Source organism: Gavialis gangeticus, unplaced genomic scaffold (assembly GCF_001723915.1).
Source record: "Gavialis gangeticus isolate Ggan-Ray unplaced genomic scaffold, GavGan_comp1, whole genome shotgun sequence".
In the NCBI taxonomy this organism is placed as follows: Eukaryota; Metazoa; Chordata; order Crocodylia; family Gavialidae; genus Gavialis; species Gavialis gangeticus.
Window position 1 is genome coordinate 6130096 of NW_017728964.1, and position 8262 is coordinate 6138357.

The window sequence follows — 8262 nt, forward strand, 5'->3', positions numbered from 1 at the left end:
CCCTGGCTGGCCAGTGCTCCCAGCTCAGATGCCAACCCAGCCCCACTCCCTCCCTCACTGTGGGGGCCTCAATCTGCCCCTCCTGCATAGACTTACCTGCAGGCAGCTGGGGGACTTGCTCTCCATTGCTGCCTGGGGCTGAATTCCTGACCATGAGCATGTGTGCGCACACACACTCATGCACGTGGCACCCCCTGCATCCCACTCCCTGCAGCCCCTTGTAGGCTGGATCTCTGCCAGCCTGCAGGGGGAAAGCCATTGTTTCCTGCATTTTTCCGCAGTGAACAGAAAACCCAGATCCATGCACAATACTGGGAATCTGAGACGAACACTGTCCCAGAGTCATGCAGTCCGGGACCGGGACATGATGCTCCCATTTCAGGACTGTCCCGCCCAATTAGGGATGGGTGGTCACCCTACCCCAAACACAGATGGCAGAAATGAGTGACTCTGAGATAAGAGGACAGTGGCTTCCTCTCTAGCGTGCCGCTAGGAATCAAGAAGGATCAGCAACATTCAAGGCTGAGATTGTTATGGTAGCCTGTGACAGGAGTTGGCAATTCCATGCTGATTCTCAGCAGAAACTAGTATTTGAGATGGGCTGTTTGCTTGATCAGATGTTTTCTGGGCTGGAGAAAGTAGGCTTAGGAGGACCTCTGGTTTTAGGGGACAGGGACCTGTTGCTTTGTCAGCTGTTAGCCGGATGGCAGGTAAGGAAGAACCCCTGTCACTGTCATCAGAGAGGCTAAGTGGACTGACTTCTGGCCTGAGCTCTGGGAGGAGAGCACTCTTTTGGGGGGTTGGGGGTGCACAGTCTCACTGTGAGCACTAAATAAGTGATATAAATAGCTTCATAAGTAGGACATCTAGACGCCCCTTTTTATCCCAGGAAAAGATGGTACTTTGAGCCTGGCAGCAGGCCCCCCCTCACCCCCCGAGACCTACCCTCTGATTGATTCACCATAATATGTGTCATTTGATTGGGTGAGTATTATTCCCCTTATTAATACTATAGCAATAAAATTGTCACGAAAATAATGCAGTGCACCAGGGCTAAGGAGAAGGAAAGAGGCTGAGGGAGCTGGAGAGAGAAAGGAGGAGCTGGAGGGAGGACAGAGGGAACTGCAGTGGCCTCATAAAGGCTGCTTGGAGATGAGCTATCTGCTGTGCTGTCTGGGATGTCTGCACTCTACCCCACTTTTTAAGAGGAAAACAGCCCTTTTCCTGATCAAAGAAGAAGCTCTTCAATGTGGGATACTATGGATAGCTGGACCAGAGATGAGCCAAGGTCTCAAAGCCAGAGGCTTGTCATTTGTGAAGCTATGCCAGGGCTGGCTTCAGGCAACCCTTTGGGAGGGTTACTGGACAAGACTTCTTTCTGAGGCATCCCAAGGCAGAGCTTCCCCTCATAGGGGCTGACCGGTGACACTCGCTGTAGCTCTTTCATTGCTAATATAACTAGCAAGAGATTTTTAAATGTGCAGGCCATACTGTGATGAGGACTGTACACCTCTACAGGGGTCTAAAGGTTAAGAATTTTCTTTACACATCATGATTTGAGTGGGTGGCCATAGGTGTGTTTTATATGAGGAATTCATAATATACTGCTGACACTGATAATACCAAATTACTATCCCTATGGCACAAAGAGAGCCTGTCTCAGACGGGTGTCTCTGAGGCACACCACCTCCTGCAGCAACTCCTGAATTGGTGCAGCATGTGCACAACCCCTTTGGCTTATGGTTAGGACTACAAGTGCTCTCTCACCTTAAATTGCTTACTATAACCAGGAGGCGCAGCAAATGTCTAGTGATACTTCTCACCATTACTCATATGGGGAGCTGGGTTTCCCACTTCAGGGGATTTTCCATTATTGCTTTGAAATGGAATAAAACCATTTTTCCCTAAAAGAAAAACAAATCTGATCTGGGTCAATTGAAAGGTTTTCCTATGATTATGGGAATATATTGAGTATACTCAATATATTAGAGTATTTTTTGTGACATAAATTTCAAAATGGAAAAATCAAAGTGTTCCCATCACTAATCCATTGAAGCAAAATGTTTTAACTTTTCAGAATCTTTTAAGGTTTTCTTTTCTTTTTGTAACATTTTCCCCAAAACAAAATAACATGGAAAACTGCGTTTCACTTTTGACAATGTTATTTCTCAAAGGAAGGAAATTTTTTTTTTTTTTTTTTTTTTTTTTTTTTGGGAAAATATTGAAGTAGTGCTAATTTTAACACCTGGCAGTGATCTGGAAGGGAAGAGATCAAACACATACCTATTGCCTGTAGCCAAAGCCCTTATATAAAACCCATGGGTCATTCAGAAAGCAGCAGAGAAATACAGCTGCCCCAAAGCCTTTCTTACATGCTGTTGCTCCACCTGGCATCCCATAGTGCCCTGAGTATGAACAGTCTGCTCTGCTTATACTTTGTGTGGTTCATTGTGACGGGTGTTTGTGCTGGAAAGTGCTAGTACATCCCCTGAGGCTCTTGCCCTCTGCTACCATAGCATGCTCAATACATATGGAGGGGTGGGGACAGAAAGGAAAGGGAGTTCCCCGTGTTAAATATTTACCAGACAAGCTCCTATGTTTCTCATAGAGCAGAAGATCTTTCATCTGTTCTGTTTGGCTGTTTGTGCCTTAGTGTCTGCCAAGCTCTCTGGAGAGCCGCATTAAATGAGCAGCCTGGGGCAAACTTTAATAGACAAAGTGCATGTTGTCTTCTTTACAAAGTCACAGTCCTCTGTACCTTCATGTAACACAAATCTGCCAAAAGCTTGCTGTGATGAATCAACCCATCAGAGGCTCGCTCTTGAGTCTGTGTCAGCCCATCTCAACCTAACTCAAGATCATTCATACAAAGTAACTGGAGTCAGAAGCTGAGAACAGCAGCACTGAAATGGGAGTTGTTTTAGGATTCATGTGCCTGAACTGATGGGAATGAAGGAGTACGGCAAGAAGTGAGCCTCTTTTGGGTCTTTTTTGCTAAACAGAGGGGTTTGTGATGAGAAGGACGAAGGGAGGGAGCAGAGAGACTATGGCATAAACTTTATTCCTGAGAGAGACCTTTAAGGCATCTCTTTATATAACATAATCTATGAAACCGATTTACCAAAAGCCCAAACTCTCATTAGTGATGCTGGGAGGGACGTTACACCTGGAATGAGGTGATGTGGAGTTGTGCGTGGGCCTTTAAAACATGTCCTTCTCTCCTCAAAGTGTGCCCATCCTGAGGTATACCACACACCATGCATCCAGCTTTTACCTGGTTCTCTCCCAACACCAGTGCTAACGGCACTATTCTTCTATATTCTTTTACCCTGCAGATTCTTGCCTTCTCCTTTTCCTGTTCCTCCCCTCACTGAAAATTTTAGATCGATCTAGGAAACCGCAGAATGGACGTACAACTCCCAAAGTAGTCTGACAGCCGTTGCTCATGTGTTCTGAGATACTAGCAAGGCCCTCCATGGAGCTAGACTAACTTTGAGCCAGAAACTTTCTGCCCATGATCTAGCTCTTAACTAAGCATTGTGCTTTTTCTCACCTAGGAGAAGCTCAAGTAGGATAAGCAAATGAGGAGCTGCCTTACTTCCCTAGTGAAGTGTCTGACTGATGGGAATCAGAACCATTCAGAACTGATTCCAGGAAATAAGCCCTAACCTGGTACTCTCAACATCCAACTTTCAGCCTGGTGTTTAGTACCATAGCAGCAATTGATGGTCTGAGGGCTAAGCCCCAGTGAACTGCTCGCATACCCCCTGGCCCCTAGCTGAAACCTTTACTGGCAAACAGTGGAACTGGTGGTTACTGGTCAATGGTGAGCTGGAAAAAAATGCAAGCCACAGCTTGCTCTGTCAGTGAAAATAAAAGCAAACCAATGGCCTCTGGGCCTATTTCAGAGTCCTATTGCTGCAGCAAGCTTTCTGGGACATAGCTTCCGTCATCTGAATTTATTATAACTGGTTTTGTCATGCCATAACACCCAGCGGAGGTGCTGCTGATAACAGCACTTTCATTTTCACAGGTAGGCTTGCACTGGCAGCAGCGTTATCATAACCAAGCTAGATCAGATCTGCACAGTCAGTTGGAAAGCTGAATCATGCCAAAAATATCGGTTAAGGCTCTGCACAGGTAGCTCACCATGTCCAATAGATGTCTTAAATCTCCCATACTAAGGAGATTGCAATTTCACTAGTGCTTTGAACTATCTGAGGTCCAAGCTAATCTTTTCCTTACAAAGGACCTGATCCCGTTTCCACTGAAGTAGAGGAGAATTGTATCATTGGTTTTTCGACAGAACAGGATCGAGCCTTAATTTTGTGACCCAGCAAGGTCAACTAATTTGTGCACAAACAGCACTTCTCCCTGTTAAGCTTTAGCCTTGAAGCATTTCCTGCCTCAGCCTCTTACACATGTCACTTATCTTCTCCCTTATCAGTAGGACCATATAGCAGTACACCATCTCCTATATTCATGCCTGCTATACTCTGTGACAGCTTAGCCATTTTGTTCTTGAAATATTTGAGCTGTACTGTCACAACAGCTGGTCAAGAAATATTATTTCTTGTATATTTTCAAGAAAAAAATGTTTTAAAGAGCATTTTCATTAAATAGAAAAGCAATTACAGTAAACTGCTGGAATTTCTTTTACTGAGCTCCAAAATTTTCTACTGGAAATGTACCATTATTTTCTATCCTAAATAAGGACAGTAAAAATATTAACCAATTTAAGAAAACTCCACACATGTTCCTGTTATGGTTGTAAAACCTTTTTTTCATCCAAAAACATTTTGTTTATAAAATTTTGACTGGCTGTCCCTGTAACACACAGAGGTAGCTGACAAAAGTAATATTTTCCAGATGGTGCAATGGGTTGCGCATTTTGCACTTGTCCCTCTCCAGTGAAAACCACAAAATCTCCAAAGTAATATCTAAGGCTGGAATTTCTCCTGCACTTAACCATCTTATGACAAATGCCCTCTTGCAAAGAAGAGAGACTCAGAGATCATCAAAAAGGTGGTATTAATCTAACAAACACCATACATTTACCCTGCCATTTCCTATTTTAAGTGAACTGTAGGAAAAAACAAGAAACACAGAATCCATGTGTATTTTTTCAATTTTTACTTGTTCTGTTCTCCCTAAAGATCTCCACAGGTATATAAGGTGAATGTAGCTGTACAAGTAAAAAGAAAATCAATGCCCTTTTCAGTCGAGATCCCTGGTGATGAGGCTGTGGGACCTGGATTGGCCATGTGCTGTCTGAGAGGTACTCCTTCATTTCTTCTAGGGAAGTAGAGGGTCATCCATAGACCAGATTTAAACTTCTCATTTAAAAATAGCAGGTCCATAACACAAAACAGCCTTATAAGCCCTCAAATATCACAAAAATATTGTAAGCTGAAAAACAGCAAAGCTCCTTGAAATTTAAAGGTATTCTTGGTCAAAGAAACAGAAATTTTTGTGGAAACAATTTTCAACAAAATGTCTTGTTTTTATGAGAAAAAAGTGGAACTCTCTAAAATGTCAGTATTCTTGAAATGTTCCTTTTTTTGAAAATGAGTCTCTCTTTTTTTAGCTTTACTTAACTTTCCACTCTTTGTTCAGAGGAAAACGTGAACAAAAGTTGTAATAAGGTAGTGAGAGAGAGTACTACTTTTACTTATGTTTAAGATTTCTAAGTGAGAAAAAGTAGCATTTTTTTGTATTTGCCCACTGTTTTTTAATTTATTGTTAATTTCCCAATGGAATATTTGGGTTAAAAGTGTAAGAAAACATGACTTTTCCCCCACTACAAGAATATTTTTTAGGTGAAACAAATAATAGTAATATGATTTGTAAAAAAAAAAATAATAATAATAATAACAAAACCATTTATTTTCAGATTTATTAATAAAATAACTAAGACCAGTTTCAAATGCTTCTAAAAGTATTCCTAGATCAGGTACTAGATATAAGCTAGGCAGATGATTAGACCAGGACCCCTCAATGAAAAAACTGTTGGGTTCTTGTTCTAGCACCTGTCAGTATGACCTTAGTCACATCACGTATCTTGGCTGTTTCATTCTCTCCTTAAAATAGAGACGAGCAATTTATTGATCACAGAGGGATAGTCTGATCATTACGATTTGTAAAGTCACATAGGGATCCTTAGAAACAGTGGTCTCCAGAATTTTAGTTTGTTATTAGATTTTTTTTTCTTTCCTTTTCTTAAGTACAGTTTTGTTATTGACTTTTATAAGGACAGGTTCAAACCCTAAGTGAACAGTGAACAATGTCCCGCTTGCTTTAAGCATGTGGGATCAAACCCAAAGGAGATCCTGAAAAGTGCTATTTACACCCCCAAATTCAGCCCTTATCAAGATCAGGCCATAAAATTGTGTTTCCTTAGACCCACAGGAATCGTCTTCTCTTTTCTCACTGTCCCTGGGTTTCTTATTGGTGACATCTGAACAAGGAAGGGTAAACTGGCACAGGGCAACATAAGATAGAAATTAGTGTTCAAAGAGCACATGATTCCAGTAAAGGTATTCTACGTGCATCCTAAGGTGCCTTGAATAAATAGGAGAAATGTCAGAATTTTATAAAACATGTTTTCTCTTATTTGTACATCCAATTTAGTTTGCTATGCTATATTTACCACTAGAGGGCACTTGAGACTCAACAATATCTTTTGAAAATGTTCCATGCGGGCATGCCATTTGACTAATTTCTTTCTAGGCACCAGTTAATTCCAAAATATTCCAGGCAATTACAAGCACACTATTAATGCATCTCAGAAAGTGGAAAAATCCTGTGTTGTCTGATGACTTAAAGAAACTGAAAAAAAATCAGAAAACAAAACTACAGAACCCAGGAGAAAACATTAATTACCAGAAGAAACATTCAGGAAAACATTGTTTAACCATGTCAAAAATAAATCTTAACACAAATAGTGCCCACAGCCATAGTGACATGTCATAAATGCAGAACCCATGGTCCTCCTATATAAATGCTCTCTTAAATGTTCTTGTTGCCGATGAGTGATGTTCAAAAGTTTCCATCTGGTTATTCTTATAGGGCTAGATATTTATTCTAAATCCATCCAAGTTTATTCTCTTTGGCGTGGAAATTTGAGGACAAGCTTTCTTGCAACTTTCCCCCTACTTTTTAAATAACTTGGAAATAAAACAAAAGAAGACAGTTTGTATTACTAAGATATATCTGCCAAACAAACAAATGCTTGAATTAAACCTTTCAAACTTTTCAGAAGCTGTGTATATTGGAGCCACCTGAATTTTTGGGTGAACATGAATGTGTATCAGTTCTTCCACTTCTAGTTTACCCCTTCATAAGGTAGTTGCCAAACTGATGTATATGCATCTAGTTTCATCTCATCTGAATCCTGAAATCTACTGGACTTGCAGAGCACTTGGTACTTGCAATTGGTTTCTGATGGTAAGGAAAAGTATTCTATTGTTAAGAAAGAGAAAATGCAGCTGATAAACCTTTGCACATTAAGATCCATTCAGTGATCACAGTTCCTTACTAGTCTACTACACCTTCCATTTACAGAGGGTTTTGTTCCAGTAAGACCAATGACTGCTGAAGATCACTGAATGTCTGTTGAAAGTATGGACCTTTTTCCAGAAGGGGAATTTCATAATAAGGCATGCTCTCTATAAACAAACAGAAAATGGTATGGTATGTACTCAGTGAATTATGCAGCCAGGGGCACCTCATTTTACAGTCTCTCTGCCCCCATACTACGAGGAACAGAGCTGATTTGCCTCCCTTGTCACTTTACCCCACAGCATTTGACCATTTCACATTTCTTTGTCCATCTGCCCCACAAGCCCAGAGTACTCCCCTGACCGCCTGACGCAAGGCAGACCTGTGCAATTGAGGGGATGAATGCGGCACCTCTACTCCCACTTGTGTGACTTCTTGAAGCATTGCTCAGTGACAGATTCCCAGCATACTTTTAAGAGGTATTTGGAATCTAAGGGCTACTTTTTCTACTAACTTTTGGTTAATATTTTGAGATTAAGTATAGAGTGATAAATTAATTCCAACTTAACTACTTCCCTCCTGGTATTCCTGCCTCTTGCAACTCTCATGTCACCTCTTTAACTGAGAACATATGGATGTACTGGCTGGGTTTGGCAGCTGCCAATTGTTTAACATATTGAAGCCTGACTACAGGATGTGTTCTCCTCCAGTTGTTAGCAGGCCTGAAGCCATGTTTTCAAGAATAAGAGGTAGCACCATGGA

At 41.3% G+C, this 8262-nt stretch overlaps 1 long non-coding RNA gene across 2 annotated transcripts in view; it reads left to right on the top strand.

Annotated features, from left to right (window-relative positions):
• The window catches only part of LOC109286930, a 41557-nt gene extending 33875 nt beyond the window's left edge, over positions 1-7682 (top strand). Inside the window, exon 4 of one of the 2 annotated variants that reach the window (XR_002094716.1) lies at positions 7564-7682. This is a non-coding gene — a long non-coding RNA (uncharacterized LOC109286930). Of the gene's footprint in view, positions 1-3557; positions 4543-7563 lie in introns of those variants that run through there. The other variant, XR_002094715.1, reaches the window with a different exon arrangement.
• Positions 7683-8262: the final 580 nt, after the last annotated feature.